This window comes from Onychostoma macrolepis, chromosome 12 (assembly GCF_012432095.1).
Source record: "Onychostoma macrolepis isolate SWU-2019 chromosome 12, ASM1243209v1, whole genome shotgun sequence".
In the NCBI taxonomy this organism is placed as follows: Eukaryota; Metazoa; Chordata; class Actinopteri; order Cypriniformes; family Cyprinidae; genus Onychostoma; species Onychostoma macrolepis.
Window position 1 is genome coordinate 11,824,705 of NC_081166.1, and position 19,581 is coordinate 11,844,285.

Below are 19,581 nucleotides of genomic sequence, written 5' to 3' on the forward strand. Positions count from 1 at the left end.
GAAGACTGGTGTAAAGGCTGATGAAAATTCTGATTCACTGAAATAAATTACATTAAAAAAAACAAAAAAACATTACAAATCTTTTGAATGACAGTGTGTGTGTGTGTGTGTGTGTGTGTGTGTAGATAGATAGACATACAGACAGACACACACACACACACACACACACATTACATAAATTTATCTATATATCTACATAAAAATAGACTATAGATATACAGTATGATCCAAAGTAACTAACTACTCGAGTCGTTTTTTTTATCCGATACTTTTTTTACTCTTACTCAAGTAACTATTCAGACTATTACTTTTACTTGAGTAAATATTTCTAGAAGTACTTTTGCTTTTACTTTAGTATAGTTTTTGGGTACTCTACCCACCTCTGCTTATGAAAGGTTAAAGGAAAGTCGTAAATGAAACGAAAAATTTTTTGTTTGTTTAAGTAAATTAATTAATTAATTAATTAACTTTATAAACAATGGCTAGTAAAGAGTATGGCTTCAAAAATGTATGTAATATTCTGTAAAAAAACAAAACAAATCCATCCCTTTATAATTGTTATAATAATTCATACATGATGTAAGGTTTAAGAGTTTCAGCTCTGAACAATTTATATCACTAACTCAGAATGTGAAAAAGCACAAAAAAAATCGTGTAATATTACTGTGTAAATAAAGCATTTTCCTTTTTTACCCCAAAATCATTACAAATTTTGACAGATTTATGAGGAACTTAGGGTGGCTGCGGTTGATGTTTTCCTGTTGTGCTCCTGGACTTTAGTTTCAGTGTAGCTTCTGAATACTGACCCTTGATGGTGACACACTTGGCACAGGTTTGAAGCCTGCCACATTTGGACTGGATCAGACACACTTTGGCAGGGTGGGTGCAGGATATTTAGTCCACATCCAGGAAGGATCACTGTGGGAAAACGGACCTTCAGAGAGCACACAGATGCATTTAGGGGCTCAGAAAAAGGGAGCATATCCTGTAATGAAACATGTGTCTTCTATTCTTCCTCTGCTGCCCTTTCCTTTGTGTTGCTTTTGTGATTTGTTCAACACATTATTTAGTCTTGCCGTATCTCTGAGTTAGTCTACAATTATATTTAATAATACATATTAAATTGAATTATATCATATTTAATAATAACATCTAATAAAAACTAAATTAAATGAATTAAAGTCTTTTATAGCTAGGCAGCTTTCTAATGCAGCACCCAAACTAAAACGAAAACTTAAAGCAATAGTTCCCTCAAAAATGAAAATTTGGTCAATTTTCTCACCCTCAAGTTGTTCCAAACCTGCATGAGTTTCTTTCTTCTGTTGAACACAAAAGAAGATGAAGAATACTGGTAATCAAACAGTTGACGTTAGCCATTGACTTCCACTATGTATACTGTTGGGTTACCAACATTCTTCAAAAGATCTTCTTTTGTGCTCAGTGGACAAAAGAAACTGACAGATTTTCAATTTTGGGTGACCTATCACTTTAAATGGCTATGACAATATTAGTATATTGATTTTATTTGTACCCAGAAGTGCGATAAATTGCAAATCTGACAAAACCTCTCAAAATTAAATTTTGGGCATGTTATACAAATATATAAAATTGTTGTAAAAAGTATGATTATTATTATTATTTTTTAATTATTGTCAATATTTTTTTAGGGTTAGGTTATAATATTTATAAATAGTTATATATAAAACAATAGAAGTCTACAGAATTTTCCCATTTAGATATGCACAGGAATGCATTGTAAAATTGTAAACAACATGAAGGTGAGTAATTAATCAAAGAATTTTCATTTTTGGGTTAACCATCCCTTTAAATGAATATTGCTTACTACTGAAAAGTTGAGCTGAGGAATACTAAGCCGAACCAATAAGTTATTGATTTTGAATGATCTAAACAAGTAAATTCTCCAGAAATATTGATTACAAACAAACAAACAAACGATAAATACTTAATTATGCATACTAAACATAATAGACAATTTATTAAATATATATATATACAAATATATGCAAAATAATACCATTCACAAAAAGTTTCAAAGTTTCTTTCATCTCTTTCTACTTTCTGTGCTGGAGGGCCTGATTCTTAAATTACTGTAATAATCTTCCAATTGATTGAATGATTGACAGACTAAGACATGCATAATGATGAATGACTTAATTTAGGGATGGTGAACAAATGCAGTGATGGACAGGTGCCCTTTCTGCCTGTGAAGCCATATAAAGTGCAAAGGACTTAGGCATAAAGACCAGGACAGGACGTTCATGATGGCGTATGCTCGGAGTGCGAAGGCAAGTGCGTGTACGAGGGGGTGTGTTACTCAATTCACCCTCTAGGATTTGGCCTTGGTCACTCCTGCTTTTAAACTGTGGCATGAAGCAGACATTGATGTGTATGTGTGTGTGTGTGGGTGTGCATAATTTACAGTATTTGTGTGCCTGTGAGTGGCAGCAGGAAGAGCGGGCTCAGCTTGAGGGTGGCCGACACCAGCGCTAAGAGGCTGGGGGTGGTGGGTGTCATGGAGGCTTTAAGCGGCCTTTCATGTGACAACAGCTTGCCAACCAGAGGTCTTGCCCGAGCTCTCTTCTATTTCTAATTCATCCGGTTTTATCAGTACCAATCATTTGAATCATTTATTTTTAGTGGGATATGGTCTCTCTGCGCTGGTTCCCCGGGCAATGGCTCTCAGCGGTCTGCTAATGAGTGTCAATCTGCTGGCTTTGGCAATTTTACGACAGACACCTCGTCTGACAAACGCAGGGCTACAGTCAACATGCATCATTCCTTCTGACATAGAGCTGAGCTGCGGTGTCACGCTCCCTCAGATGCTCTAAAAGAGCGTTTCGCTTTTGTTGTGAGGATCTTTATGTGAAGCGCATTGAGGTCAGACCGTCTTTTGGATTCCTTGTGTCAGAATGTACTTTCAAAGTTGAAAGTCAATGTTAATCAGATGGTCTTGAAATGTTTTTGTAGAGACCGACATTACGTATCATAAAACTCAGTTAGTCACATCTTCTAGGTCATATGGCCTTGAGCTTATAGAGATGGTTAGAACCATACTGTATTTGGTTTGTTTTATGATGTATTTGAAAAGATTACAGGTAGTTTGGTGTGTCTTTGAATTTACTTTACCATATTTTGGGAACAAATTGTACCCAGAAGTGAGCTAAATCTGACAAAACCTCTTTTTGAGGACGTGCTCATTTGTAAAAATGGTATTATTATTTATTTGTAAAAATAAAGAAAAGAAAGTTTGTACAAATGCATACAATTTTAGGGTTAGGTAATTTGATAGTAATAGGCTATTTATAACTATAGTTGTATATAAAAATAAGAAAAAGTTTATGGAATGTCCCCCGTTAGATAGTTAAGCAGGGGAACGTATTTTAATGTTGAAATATTGACACGTTTCTCCTTTAAGTGCAAATTAATAAACTAGCGAAGACATAGCTGAACTGGATATGCCAACAGCACCACCTGCCTACATACTATCATGCATAAAAGTGCAATATCGCTTTGATATCGCAATGTCCTGTTTAGCCTTAAAGGCTAATTTCCATCTGTATTCCCTGGTCAGTTCTTAACGCACACTAAAAAATATGTTGTACAAACAATTTTCACTCAGAAATTGCTAGTAAATTTCACAAATAATTACAAAGAATCGGCAATTTACACACTTAATTATACGTGAAATTTTGAAGTAGAAAGACTGAAATAAAATTTTCTTGTAAGCGTACTCCAATAATTATTATTTTTTTAAAGTGTATATCAAAAGTTAACACATAATCATGTCATATAAGATTAATCTCTATGCATACAATGCCCTCCACTAATATTGGCACCCTTGGCAAATATGAGCATAGGCGGCTGTGAAAATAAATCTGCATTGTTTATCCTTTTGATCTTTCATTCAAAAAAATTCACAAAATTCGAACCTATCATTGAAGTAAAACAACTGAAAGCGGGGAGAAAATCTCATTGTGAAATAAATGCTTTCTCTAGTTCATGTTGGCCACAATTATTGGCACCCCTAGAAATTCTTACACTGCAAAAAGAGAAAGTTGACTTAACTTAAAAAAATTTATGAAACCCGTTGCCTTAAAATTATTAAGTAAATAATCATTAAAAAAAAAAAGTTAAAGTGAACTTGATAATTCAATTAACTTATTTATTTAATTATCATTTACTGATAATTAAACGGGTTTCCTTAATTTTTTTAAGTTAAGTCAACTTATCACTTTTTACAGTGTACTGAGTAAAGTATCTCTTCAATGTTAGTGGAGGGCATTACATAATAATGTGTATATTTTATTAAACATTCATTCTCATTATAATGCACAAAATCATATTATTTTTGTATATGTGTTTCTTGTATGTAAATGAATTATTACTATTAATATACACGTGGCTGATGAAACCAGATCCCTTTTGCTTATAGTACTTTCCATTATTTGTCATAGAACAACATCAAACATTTACAGTTTGTAGGAATCACAAACCTTACAATTTTGTTTTAGAATTTGGTATTTCTATTATCATGCACAACCTTCTCCCCTAATTAAAGTAGTCTAGAAACGCCACCGAATCATCATGTAACACTGTGCATGTGTGTCTCTGTGTGTATTTTGACCCTAGTGCACCTGGACAGCTGTGTCTGTGTCAGAGACTGCGCGGCCACAAGTGGATAGATACATTTTGTCCGTTTACGTATCCTTGTTCCCGGGGTTCTTGGGAGAGTTCAATTTTCTAGTAACTCAGCAGACGTCACAGAGCTATTCTGGCCGGCCAGTTGTGACAGCCGGCCAGCAACAGCAACGCCAGGGCAGGAATGCTGCTGGGGGGAGGGTGGTTGCTGATCTTGTCAGAGGAAGTGGAGACGAGGGCTCTCCCATTTCATAGGGGGTGGGGGGCGGCAGTTTGGGAGAAGGAGTGTAGCACTGGCTCTCTGGAGAGACGAGGAAGAAAGGGAACAGGCACAGGAAGAGGGGTGGGCAAGGTATTTGGGTTTGGTGCCAGCCGAGCCAGGCCTCTGGCATGCTGCATTCCTAAAGATCAACACGACGGTGTTTCCTTTCAGCTCCCCTGCCTGGCTAACCCCTTCAGCTACTCTGCTTTACAACACACAAACACACACACGCTTGCCTTTCTTGTCTCGTAAGCAAGCCTAATTAGGGTTGTAATAGTTCTGCGGCCAATTTTCCATAGACACTTAAGTGCGTGTTATGATCAATAACCACCACGTACACACATATATGATGTTATTGAGGGTTATTTTTAGTGTCCTCACAAAATGCATGAAATAAAACTAACAAATAAGCTAAGGTATGTTTGTCAAATTCAGTATTTTATTTATTTTCATAATTTTATATATTGTTTATTACATGATCATGGGTAAGAGAAAGCTCTGGTCATGTATTTCTTGCAATGCAGGGTTCAGGAGGTTAAAATGCTTGCTGCTGGCAGACTGTTTGGCAGCGGGTGTAAATTAAGAGGGTCAAGACCCTGTTAAGGGATCCTACGGGGTAGTGATAAGTACAGGCATGCTGGGTCAATATTCAGTGCCGAAGCTTGACTTGTCAGGTCAACTGGTTTGGTTTTACTTTTGAATTACGCTATAGAGCAGCCTTTACCAAGAACTTCATTGTTGTTCATGAGAATAAAAGGTGATGCAATCATGGAATTGAATTGCTGATGGATGGAATACTGAGAAGTACCATCAGACAGAATGACCTTTCATGTCACACGTATTGCAGGTTTGACCATCAAAGGAAATACTGTCAATAAGATTCAGCCTGCTACGCAGTGTATTGTTAATAATAATAATAATAGTAAAAATAATTTTATTATATAGTAATAATATTATAATGATATCATTAGCGTCATCATTATTCAAAATTATACATACAAATTTGTTTGCAAAACTAAACTTGTAAATACAAATTTAATTTATAGTGATAATTATAATGTTAAATAATAATAATAATAATAATGGATAAATATTCTACTTGAGAATGACTTCTAAAACTTCAAAATGATACCCCATAAATATATATATATATATATGCATGTATATGGGGTGTCATTTTGATCAATAATAATGATAATTCACAAAATGAGAAAATGCAGGAACCATTAAGGGTTCCTCAAATAGGTTGCCTCATTATTTTGTCTGTATTTCTATTAATTTTTTCCATATAGGCATTTAAAATAATTCTTCATTTATGAGTTTTGACTGAAGAACCAATCAAATCAGAGATTAATCACATTACAGACATTATTTTGAAGCAAAAAAAAAAAAAAAAACAGTGTTTGAAAGTCCTAAATATACTTACATTTGTTGTTTTGTCTCATAAAGGATTATGAACGATATTACACTGAAAAAAATGTTGGTGTAGAAACAGTTTTGACTCAGAAATCGCTAGTAAATTTTGAAAATAATTCATAACAGCAAGTAACACATCAAATTAAATATGAAATTCTAGAGACTATGGAAGTTCTTGTAAAACATATTCCAAAAATCTTTGTTTTATTTATAACTTTGAAAAAAATACTTTTTACAGACATAAATCAGTTAATGGTACATCACTGCTTGTACATATAAAATACAATATATTTAAAGTATGATGACATTTTTTTTTTTAATTATGAATAAATATGAGTTTATATAAAGTTATATATTAAAGCATTTTTTAACCACCCATAATCCCAGGTCAGAGGCTTCTGGAGAAATCAGTCCATTAGCAATCAAAAGATACATTGGAGGTTAACAAGATGTAACAAAAACAAAAACAAATTGATTATTATTAAAGTAAATGTCAATTATGTGTACAAGGCCTAATCACACTTGATGAGCTTATCAGTCTAATTAAGTGTTCTGTTGCTGCTTTGACGTGACATATTTACAGATCCTCATGGGAAATCCGATGGAGGTGTGTTTTGCAGCACCTCAGATGTACAGCACACCTGAAGAAGGCGCTGGCAGGGAGTCTGCATCCTTCTGCTTAACACACAGCAGCTGTGCTGAGGGAAGGTGAGGAAAGACTGTGCTAATTTGAGGGCTGTTAGTTTGCTTGAGACCAGACTGCAAGCTCCACGGGCATGTTCACAGACAGTGCTGACAAGTGCATGAGTGAATCTGATGTCTTGCTTATGATGAGCACGATCTTTCAGTTTGTGCCTTAGTGACAAACTTTTTGTATGCACAATACCAGTCAGAAATTGGGACACACTTGGCTGAATTTGTTTCTCATAAAGTTTGTAATTAGTTTTACTGAATATATGAAATATATTTTAAAATATGTTATTAACTGTACAAATTTCTTTAGAAAAACAAAAACAAAAATGGAAAGTTTAGAATGATAATGTTAATATAAAAAGAAAATAATAATGATTACTTTTAATCTGTATTATTATTATTATTATTATTATTTACAAATGTCTTTATGAAACTGAAAAGAAAAAAATGAATTTATAATAATATTAAAATAATTCATTTTAGTGAATATTTATTATTATTATACATTCACATTTCTTTGCAAAACTTTTTTGCATGCTTTTTGCAAAAATGACATTTATAATAATAAATTATAAACCTTTCTTATACTTCTCATATCTAAATGCAGAAATTTTAATTTAACATTTTTAGTCACTATGTAATTCTCATACTTTCATGTGTGTTATTTTATAGTTTTAAATGATTTTACTGTTATTCTAAAATGTAGAAAATTGTAATATTAAAGAGTAGGTGTGTCATTTTGAATTGTCAGTGTAGGCGTGTGTGTGTGTGTACCTGGTATTTATCACATGGGGACCAATTGTCCCCACAAGGATAGTAATACCAGTAAATTTTGACCTAGTGGGGACATTTTTTAGGTCGCCATGAGGAAACAAGCTTATAAATCATGCAGAATGAAAATATAAAAATGCTGAAAGTTTCCTATGAGGGGTAGGTTTAGGTATAGGGCGATAGAAAATACAGTTTGTACAGTATAAAAACCATTATGCCTATGGAATGTCTCCATAAGACATGGAAATGCGTGTGTGTGTGTGTGCATGTTCGTGGCTGCATGCGTGCGTGTTTTTGTGACATATGAGTACACAAATTTTTATAATGACATGGGTATGACACAAGGAGAAGGTGATTTATGAGGACATTCTCAGTGTCCCCATATTTCAAAAGGCTTATAAATCAAACAGAATGAGTTTTTTTGAGAAAGTAAAAATGCACAAAGTTTCCTTTAAGGGGTAGGTTTAGGTGTAGGGTTGTAAAGTGTACTTTTCAGTGTGTGCCACATTAATTCCATTGTGCTTTCTTTAGTGAGAAACCTATGTGTCTGTGTCATGTAATGTTGTACTAATCTTGCAGTGTGTGTTTAGATATGTGTGTGTCTTTGTGCTTTTGTGTCTGTATGTGTCTGATTCCTGTCCGTGTGTATGTGAGTGTACATGTTCTTGCTTTTGTGTGTGTTTGTGTCTGTCGGCTCAGCTTATGTTGATGCTGAATGCCCACTCCTCGAGGGACTGCAGGCCTGCAGGGTGGTCTTTCTCTCATCAGCAGCATTAGGGTCCGGTGCATGATGGGTGCTGACCCCTGGGAGGGCCATAACCAACCTAAGCTCTCCTCCTGTCACTAGCACTCACACCCTGGCACTACTCACTCACGCTGTGTGTTACATACACGGCAAGCAAGCTCCTTTTAAAGCTGTTCTGAAAGTGGCTCCATAAGCTAGTTCAGTAGAGGTGAAAAGCTGAGAGAGATCTCTGTGCTGTGAGCAGAAAAGTTCTTATTTAACTAAGCAATAGGTAAATATTTCAGTGATTTCATAACATTTCCATAGCCACATCTTTGTAGGGTATCATAGGTAAAGGGCCCTTTTGATTTTTTTCTTCTTCTAGCGAACAGCAACAGAAACCACTACTATACTTTCCTAAACACCTGTTTGTCACTATGCATTGCGAAATTGTCCTAATTGAGGTTGATTTCTGTGGTAATTCTGTCTAACATTTGGGGTCAGTAATATATTAAGCAAGAATGCATTGAATTGATCAAAAGTGAATTCAAAGATGTTCTTTTGAAATTTCTATTCATGGTTTTCCCAAATATATTAAGAAGCAAATATTAAACAAGCATTGTTAACATTCATAATAAGAAGAAATATTAATTCAGCATATCTTAAGGATCATGTGAAAGTGAAGACTGGAGTAATGGCTGCTGAAAATTCCCAGGAATAAATCACATTATAAAATATAAAATATATTAAAATAGAAATCAGTTATTTTTGTAATGAAATTTTACAGTACTGTACTACTGTATTTTTGATCAAATAAATGAGCATAAGAGACTTCTTTCAAAAACATTAAAAACTGTACTGCTAATCATTTCTGAAATGATCACAAAATACATATGTATGATTTTCAGTTTCAAGGTGGATGAATCCATCTGAATAAGTTCTGACTCAAAGCTGATATCACAGAATTGCAGTATAACTCAGACCCCCAAAACAGAAATATTTGAATATGAACAGATCTTTTTAGAAGATTTCAGAGGAAGCTATTTCATTTTGAGTAAAGATAACAAAAACACACATGCTCCAATTAATCGTCTGCAATAAAGACAGAAAGTGCCATTTTTTTATTATTGTTATTTCACATTCACCCTAATCTCTCAACAACAGGCCGTTCATTTCAAATTTTGAATCTTTTTGGACCAAAGATTTTGAGAGGATTTCAATTCCTGCACTTGGGCCAAAGGTGAGACTGAGGCCTGATGGCAGAGTGACCATTACAATGGAGCCGACAGTAAAGCAAGGAAAGCCTGGAAATGTGAAGTGACAAAGGGTGCCCTTTGTGTGTGAACTGATGGGGTGGAGGGCTGACAAGGTGCTCCCTCTAGGGGTTAACCTTCCAGTCCGGATCAACTGCTAAATCTAGGTCAGAAAAAAGAGGGGGAGGGTGTGTTACATGCACTGACGGTGGAGAGCACAGAGGGACATGTTGAGGAAACAGTGATTAAGATGAGGGTGAGTAGAATACATAGCAAATGTTAAGCTTTTGCATTACTTTAAAAAAGACACAGGGTGTATGGTCTGCAGGAGGAGATGCTAAAGGTCAATCGATGGAGGAAGGGGCTGACTTTCACCGTTAATGGCACTTTTATTTACTAATACACTAAATATACACAAATTAATATCACTATCAATTTTAAAGCCTAAATTACTTCTCAGTGGGTGTGCAGTACCCACTGCAGCTCTGCTATAGCCTATAAAGCATCTCAGTTCATACTGAGAAAAGAAGATGAGGCAGGAGACAAAACAATACCACTATTAGTTTAAGGGCTCTATTTGGCATCATTCAGACTGAAGTTATGGCAGAGCACTAGAGGAAGCCACAGCTGGGTTCCTCCACACGCAGAGACATTCATCTGGCTCTCGCTGCTCCATTACACTGGTTCTAGTAGGAACACGTACTAACAGTCTTTTCACATTCATCACGCAGGTTTCATGAGCGATGAAGGGGAAAATGAGCTAAACCACTATGCTTAAAAATAATGGTTCACCCAAAAATGTCTGTATGTTCTAAAAAAAAATTGACATATTTTGTACCACATAAAGAATAACTGCAGCTTTTTGAATGACATTAGAAAAATTATTTTTGAGTGAACTGTTTCTTTAAATAATCAGCAAGAGATGTGTTTAAAGGGATAGTCTACCTAAAAATGAATATGTTGCATTATTTGTTTGACTTCCACATTCACTTGTCATTGGCACGATCATACGGTGTGGTCACGTTTACTTTAGAATTTTCGTGGTCAAACTTGAGTTATTTTAATTGGAATCTCAGCAATTTCGCATGAGGGCAAACGATTTCCTTGAGCAGATTTTGCATTGGGTTCAAGTAGGCCACATTAATTTGCAGTGGTTACAAACAGAAAGCTGATTGGTTTGAAAGTGTCTTGTGTGTGTGCTGTGATTCACCTCTATTGACAATAGACAACAAATTGTTTTTTTGCCAGCAAAATTGCACCTTTAGGCCGCACCTTTAGTTAGTGAGACATTTTGAAAAATGTATCAGTACTCGAAACCGGTAAAGTTTGCATGCGCATTCTTGTAAGCAAGGGAGAACTGTGAGAACTAGGGTGGATGTCCCGGCTTTCAGTAAATAACTACTTCAGTTTGAATTGGTTTCATAAACAAAACTGCGTTGCATGAGAAACATTTATGAGAAACAGCATATACTGTGAACTAAGCTGCTCTGAAAACGCATTATTATAAGAAGGACATGTGTAAATGAACACAGTGCCACTCTTCACTCTAAGAGCCCCATTTGTTTATTTTAATGTTGCATTCAATTTAATACATTTTTAGTCTTATTATCAATTCACAAACGATCATTTGGAAAACTGTACTTTAAATCATACATGCATACTGTGCAGTTTATGCACAGCTAGCTTGTTGAAAGCGAGAATTAAAGGTTCTCATCAACAGGTTCTTCCAAGTCTTCTGTTGCCAAGAGGTCACAGACTCCAGGACTGATGCATTTTGTTCTCTGTTCTGGGCATTTCATCTTGATGGTGATTGTTGTTGTGGTTTACCTCTTGGTAATTTGTTCACTACACTCTCCACTAGCATTTTAGCACAAACTGACCCTTACGTTCTATTAATTAAAATTAGCATCCATCCCCTTAGCATTGACTTGTTACGTCAGATAGAATCAACTTTGTATCAGCAGGCCTGAGGGTCTTAGGCCCTAACGAGCCCAAGATCCTAATTAAGGACAGAAAAACTGAAGGGGAGTGGGGAGGGGGCAGAGGGCCAGAGAGGGTCCTGCTGGGATGAGCATGGCCACGGGGCTCACGGTATTTATACTTCACGCACCTATGGTACACATGGTGTGGGTGAGACCAGAATGGAACTGGACCCAGGCAGCGCCTCACACCCCAGCCATCACAACCACTATCAGTCCAGATGGGAGGACAGAGAGGGAGGACAAGATAGAAAGCGAGAGGGGGAAAGAACGATGGGAGAACATATAAGATGAGAACAAAAGAGAAAGCACTGGGGACAGAGAGGAAGTGAGAGAAAAATAAAAATAGAAATATAGACAAACTGAAGAAATAGACCAAAGGTTGCTGGTGTGCAGAATAAAGCGTCTATTGATATCAGTGTGGCTAGACAGAGGAAACAAACTTTTGAGTTGCTTCCTTCATTTGTGGTGTGTTCATGCATTTATATGTATTTACAATATGTACATATTCTATTCTTGTTTTATTTAATGTATACCCTTAAAAAGTTTGTTTTGCTGCATTTGAAAGAAGTTTCTTATGCTCACCAAGGCTGCATTTCGAAAAACAAAACTGTAATATTGTGAAATATAATAAAACACACTGTAAAAAGTGATAAGTTGACTTAACTTAAAAAAATTTAGGAAACCCGTTGCCTTAAAATTTTTAAGTAAATGATAATTAAAAAAATAAGTTAATTGAGCTGTCAAGTTCACTTAACTTTTTAAAAAAAATTATTATGTACTTAATAATTTTAAGGCAACGGGTTTCCTCAATTTTTTTAAGTTAAGTCAACTTTCACTTTTTACAGTGCATAAATGTTATAAATGTTTTCTATTTTAATATATTTTGAAATGTAATGTTTTGTAAATGTTATTCCTGTGATTCCTGCAAAGCTAAATATTCTAGTATTCAGCGTGACATGATTCTTCAGAAGTCATTACTGAAATCAAATCAATATTGAAAACAGTTGTGCTGCTTAGTATTTTGAATTATTTAATTAATTATTTAATGAATAGAATGCTCAAAAGAACAGCATTTATTTGATTTTTTTTTTTTGGATCAATTTAAAGGTCACTTTTGATCCATTTATTGTTTTGTGGCTGAATAAACATTTACGTTTTTTTTTTTTTTTTTTTTTTTTTTTGGGGGGTATTTTGTAATAACAATTAAATACATATTTTTTTCTGCCTTGATTGCCATTCATTTTGTTACAGCAGCATCTAATTTCTCTGTGTATCCCTATCTGTGACTGAGGCCTTTAATGTGTTCTTGTCATTTCATTTTTTATATGCGCATGTGAGTGTTAACTCTGAATATGACAAATCCTTTTGCCCCAGCTGAGTGGCTCTCGGGCCAGGCAGTATAGGATAGCTGGTGATGTGGGTTCTTCCAACAGGAGTAGACGGGCCAGATGAAGCGGGGAATATGAGCCCAGGACCCGAAAAAGACATGTGTCAGTAATACGGGGGCTGACATGGTCCGACACCCTCTGGTCCAGTAGATGTTAAGCCTCTATGAAGGTCTCAACCTGAATGAATGTGGCTGGATCGAGGCTGAGGCATCTTTAGACATTGCAGCTGATAGCAGAAGACATCTCTAGATCTGCCCTGCTGGTGTCTTCTGACTGAATCAGTCATGTAGGAAGCACAAACGTGGAAGTGTTGGGTGTGGAAGTGTATATTCAGAGGAAGGAAATCTGACGTTTTAATTTCTTATGAACTCTCGCACCCTTCACCAACAGTCTCTTTTTTGGCACACTTTAATTGTCTTTCCTGTTTCATTTCATATCACTCCTTCCTGCTCTCACTCTGTCACCCATTGTGACTCATTCTGTCCTTTTTTATGAATTTTATGCTGTTAGTTTACGTTATTTTCTACGTTATTATTAATTCGGAAATTGCTAGTAAATTGCTAGTAATTTTTTTTTTTTTTTAATAAATACACAAAAAAGGTGATTGCGACTTTTTTTCTCGCAATTCTGACTTTTTTCACGCAATTCACAATTCAGACTTCTCTTCTTGCAAGTTTATTTCCAGATTGTGAGATAAAAAGTTGCAATTATCTTTTTTTAAAATCTCGTGGCAGAAACAAGCTTCTAAGTAACACATTGAATAAATAACATGACATTTTATTTTATTTTAAAACAGGATAATAATCTAATAATCTTTATTTACAACTTTGACATATATTTTGATATATATTTTACAATTTATGGAAAGAAAACCTTGTCCAGTTGGATGTTTGGAATTTATAGTTCCACATTTACATTTAGATTTTATAGTTCAATAGTTACTGTTGATTAACAGTTATTGTATGCATGAATTAAACAACGATTAGTCAATTTTTTGCCCTAGCAAAAGCTGATCAATATGTAATGTGTAATGACAGAGATGGAACATTGCCTGTTTATTCAGTCATTTTGAAGTTTCATTTGTCAATAAACAACTATGGAAAGTGGGGGAAGACACACTTGGGGGGGTTTGCCATCATTCTGGAGACCCCACTTGGGTGGAGGTGGAGAAAAAACCTTTTGTGGTGACAGAGCCAGTAACCCCCACAATAACACATCCATCACCCCCTTGCTCAGTGTTTCCAGAGATCACACCCACATTTACTGTTAACAACTGACCAGCACCACCTCTATATAGTCCATTCACCAAGCAGCAGATTAGAGATTATTGAGGTTTTATAAAGTCAACTGAAGTGCATAATAAGCCTTCACATGCTTGTCATTGACTGACAGATGAGAAATAAATCAACTGAAAATATTAACTTTCGCACAGAGGTGTGTAAGGAAGGTGTGAAAAATGAAAGGAAGTGTGATTGACTGATAGATATGTAAAAAAACTAAGATCTAAAAATATGTTACATGGTCGATTTGAATATGACGGATATTATCTATCTATCTATCTATCTATCTATCTATCTATCTATCTATCTATCTATCTATCTATCTATCTATCTATCTATCTATCTATCTATCTATCTATCTATCTATCTATCTGTCTATCTGTCTGTCTGTCTGTCTTATTGAATTGAACTGAATGCACACACACATTAAAATCATACTGTTTCTTGTTTTCTTTTTCAATAATTGTACATTTTTCTTTTAGGTAGGGTTTGTGTTATGGTTCATTTGTTTTTGGTCATTTTAATTGTTATTTAATTTAATTAATTTAATTAGTTATTGTAGTTATTTTAATTTGCTTAAATACTTCTAAATAAATAGCTAAGTAAATGTGTGTGTGTGTGTGTCTGGCCTGTGTTACTGCCTGAATGGCTGCTATAGGACCTCCTGTTTGCCAGCCAGATCTCTGAATATAAGTGCTCTAATTGCTCAGAAAATTACATCCAATGCTGATTGCAAGTGACATGGCCTGGCGGTACAGTGACATTGTGATGCCTCCTATCTTCCCTCCCTCCGTTTCTCCTCTCCTTCTCCAGATCCCTCTCCTATACCGTGTCATTCCCTGGTGACCGCAGCAATGCCCCTGGTGACCGCCTGCTGCCCTCTTCTTGTTGAAGCTGTCGAGTGCTGAGATGTCCCAAAGTTCAATCTTGTCATGCTCAGGCATCGCTTTCTGCCACCCTCTATCCATCAACCGAGCTGTTTGTGAACCATTATGATATGTGTGTGTCTGTGTGTAAGCACGTTTATGTGTATGCGGTGCGCTCACTGCTCCTTCGTTCCTGAACACATCATCCCAGCTGCTTCACCCATCTGATTTTTTTACTCGCATTTCTGTGTGAATGAATTTTAAACATTGAATGTGTCCAGTAAGGGTCAATTTAATTGATTCAGTTCATCACAATGTATCATGAATCACAATTGCACCCTGAAATTGACCCTCTCAACCCTGTAGGGATATTTAGGTGGATTTATGTGGATTTTGTGTGTGTGCTTGTGTCTATGCGGAGGTTATGCGTGCGTTTGTGTCTGCGCTGGCCCCTGCGGGCTGGGACGTGTCACCCCTTTGTCTCGTCACTGCTAATATGAACTTGAGCATCCAGGCGTGGAGCTGTGACAGATCGGCAGACAGCCCTGCCCCCTCACGCCTCTGCTCCCAGCATCCCTTCATCCCTGCTACCTATCTAGCTCGCTTAATCTTAAATTAATTTCAGGTCAAAAACCAACCGATCCCTGGCACCAGGCTATGATACCTCACCTGCCCACTGGGGATCACTGGAAGGAAGTGTAATGTCAGATTAACAAAATAGCACATTGTTGACAAGCGTTTGGATTATTTACAGCTGTGAGTCGCTTTATCACCACATACAAATCCATTTTTTGATCTTTTAAAGCGTATGCGTGCACCACGATGGGATTAATAAACAAAGCTGTGAATCGCATGTGTGGCGCTGTCAGCAAACGCAAAATATTTGTGGCCTTTTAAAGTGACTCCCGATGCGTTAGGTCAAATGGTGTTGGAAGATGATGTTATTTGACGTTTTTCCACTCTTGACCTTTCCACTAATGTTACAGGAGATCTGTGGAGTGTTTCTGCTCAGTAGCAGTTCACGATCAGGTCTTGCATGCTGAGTTCAGGGTCGCTAACCTCACTGGTAGGTACTTAACCTTTTCACACCACTGACTCAAACACCATGAACTCTGATTTGGAGTACATAGATCTTAAAAGTGCTATAGCATTTTCACACAATTATTTATTAAAGAGATGGTTCACCCAAAAATGAAAATTCTGTCATTAATTACTCACCCTCATGTTGTTCCAAACCCGTAAGACCTTTGTTCATCCTCAGAACACAAATTAAGATATTTTTGATTAAATCCGAGAGTTCTCAGACCCTCCATAGACAGCAACACAGTTGTTGAATAAAGTCATTGTTTTAGTTTTCTTTGCGGACAAAAAATATTTTCGTAGCTTCGTAAAATTACAGTTGAACTCCTGATGTCACATGGGCTATTTTACCAATGTCCTTGCTACGTTTCGGGACCTGGGAACATCGCAGTTGTGTTGCTGTCTATGGAGGGTCTGAGAGCTCTCGGATTTCATCAAAAATATCTTAATTTGTGTTCTGAACGAAGGTCTTACGGGTTTGGAACTACATGAGGGTGAGTAATTAATGACAGAATTTTCATTTTTGGGTGAACTAAGTCTTTAAGTGAATTATTTGCAAAAGTAAATCAATAGTACAAAATTGAAAGTTTATATAAATGTTTTTATTTTTTATTTAAAAATTATTATTTTTATTTAGTTAATTTTATTATTATTATTTTTTTAAATTAGCAATTTTTTTTCTTTAACAGCAAAATGTTAAATATGGAAGCCAAATGAAAAACGCAGAAAAAAAGTAGTACATTTCCAATTACTTCTAATTACTTTTTAACTCAAGGCTGTGTTTAATTAAATCGTGGCCATGTTGTATAAATTTGTTCCCTCACTTTAGTTAAATCATGGCCACGATTAAATTTGAATTAAAACTACAGAGTGAATTAGTACAACATGGTCACGATTAAACTAAATTGAAGGAAGAAATTAATTAAACTTGGCCACAAGTTAATAAGTAGTGGGAATACAATCTTAATTTGTATTTAAAAAATAGTTATGTTACATAATACATGAGCTTTTCATAGAAATCTAAAAGTCACAAATGTAATCTCATTTATATATCCCTAGAACCTAAGAATTTTATTGTACTGTAATTGTTTAATTGGTATTAATCCAGTTTTGATTTTTATGTTTGTTTGTGTGTGTGTGTGTGTTTATAGCCGCCTGACTGGGCAGTTGATGTCAAGCTGATGTGGAGTGACAGTGGGCGCCCTGTCTGGCAGGCCCAGAGTGCGGGCCACCATATTGCCTGGCTCCCCAGGGAGGACAGATCAGCATGCCAGCCTTGCCAGAAAGTGCTAATAGGCGCAACACGTCTTACTTTCACACATTAAGGCAAGCAAAGGGTGACAGATCGGAGCTGTGATACTGCCGCATGGAAAAAAAGGGCTGCGCCACCCGTTTGCCATGCGGCAACAGCTAATGATGAGCGCTGCTAAGTTGCGCTACATGTCCGCCAAAAACTGAGCTGAAATGTATCCTGACAGATACCGCCGCGATACCAGTCACAAGAGCAAATGAAGCCAACTTACACAAAAACACCTGGCTGATTGCTAAAAGTTTTTGAAATGAGAGAAACATTTGAGAGAAATGTATAATAATTCAGTTTGCAATACTGTTTTTTGCAGCCGTGACTGGGGACTGTGAGTCACTCTTCCTGTTAGTGGAAACAAACTCATGGTCACACTAACTCTAACTCTGTGCATACTAGTGTGTCACCAACAAGGAAAAGGGGTTTGTGCAAAAACCACAGAGCTTGCAAGTTTTCACCGCAAAGCCTAATGAAAACATTATGGTTTCCACAGATATTGATTTCATCTATGGACCAGACCTCTAATCTGCTTCAGAAACCAATTTAGATTTAGAAATTGTGCAGTTTACATTAATGTGATAGGACGTTTGTTTCTTGTTGTGTGATTTGTGGATTTTGCAAATAAGAGGCACACGTACTGCAATATAAAGTGTCTTTGATGAGGTCATATTGTTGGCAGAAAAATGGGGTCACCTGGGCAAAGCTTTGAGCATGAGGAGGTTTCTTTCATACAAGTGCATTGTGCAACATTTCCGGCATGATTTGTGCAAAAAGTGATTTTCTTATTCAGTGTTTTTGTCTTGTTTTCCAGTACAAACATCTCAATATTCTTAAATCAAGAAACTTGAGAAGCAAAATGATGTTGGAAAACAAAATGAAAATCACTTTTGCAGTGCAATGCATAATATATTAACTGTAGTACAAGCTGTGCACAGAATATTTTGTGTAATTTATTTTGAGCAAACCAGGAAATGGCCAAAAATCTTTAAACACTCCCCTTACCACTGTTGTGTTTAGTTGTGTAATTGAGGTCAAAGGAACATCAGTCATGGATGAAAAACTGATCCTGAAAATAATTGACTTACTTATCAATAACAGATGACGCTACACATGATCTTTTCCTTTATACTTTTTGCTGACATTTCTTACCACACAGGTCTCATTTCCCTGTGGCCAGGCCAGAGATGCAGAGAAGAGTGACTGGTTGGCTTCATTTCAGTGTAAAACACTACAAAATAAACTTACATCCTGACAAACATCCTGCCCTTTCCTTTCCCATTTCCCCCCTCTTGCCCCTCTCCATCCCTCTCGCCCAGGGCCTCACTGTGCTTGCTGAAGCGTTATGTTGTAAGTGTGGTAGTGCGTGTCCCGTCATCAATAGGAGTGAGTTACACAGGTCAGCAGTTCAAACGGAGGTCACAGCCTCATGCTCCACGTCGATGCCTCACTCTGCTCTGATTGGCTCATTGCGCAAACAGATTCACTTCTGCTCCCCGCTGTTTGATCCCTGCTCTGTTTGATCCTGGAGTATACTATCAAACTCCTCCTAGAGATTTAATGACATCAATATTATATTTGGTCAGTCAACTCTAAAGGCCTTTGTGATGTTAAATTGTGAAGATCTTGAGTTTTTGTTAAAGGGTGTGTCCTTGACAGCTTGACAAATTTCAATGTTTCGCCACGGAAAAGGAAGTTGTTGTAACTCAGCCATACAATGTCCAATTTGAATATCAGTAACATTCAAAAGGAGAAACCAAAACAAAGATATACGAGATAAACGCAGATATACGAAATGTAAACAAAGCAACGCTTGCTTTCCAATTTGAATATCAGTAACATTGATAAATTCATCATTTTAAGTGGCCCATGTTGTTATGAAAACATTTGCATATTGGAATGCTTGA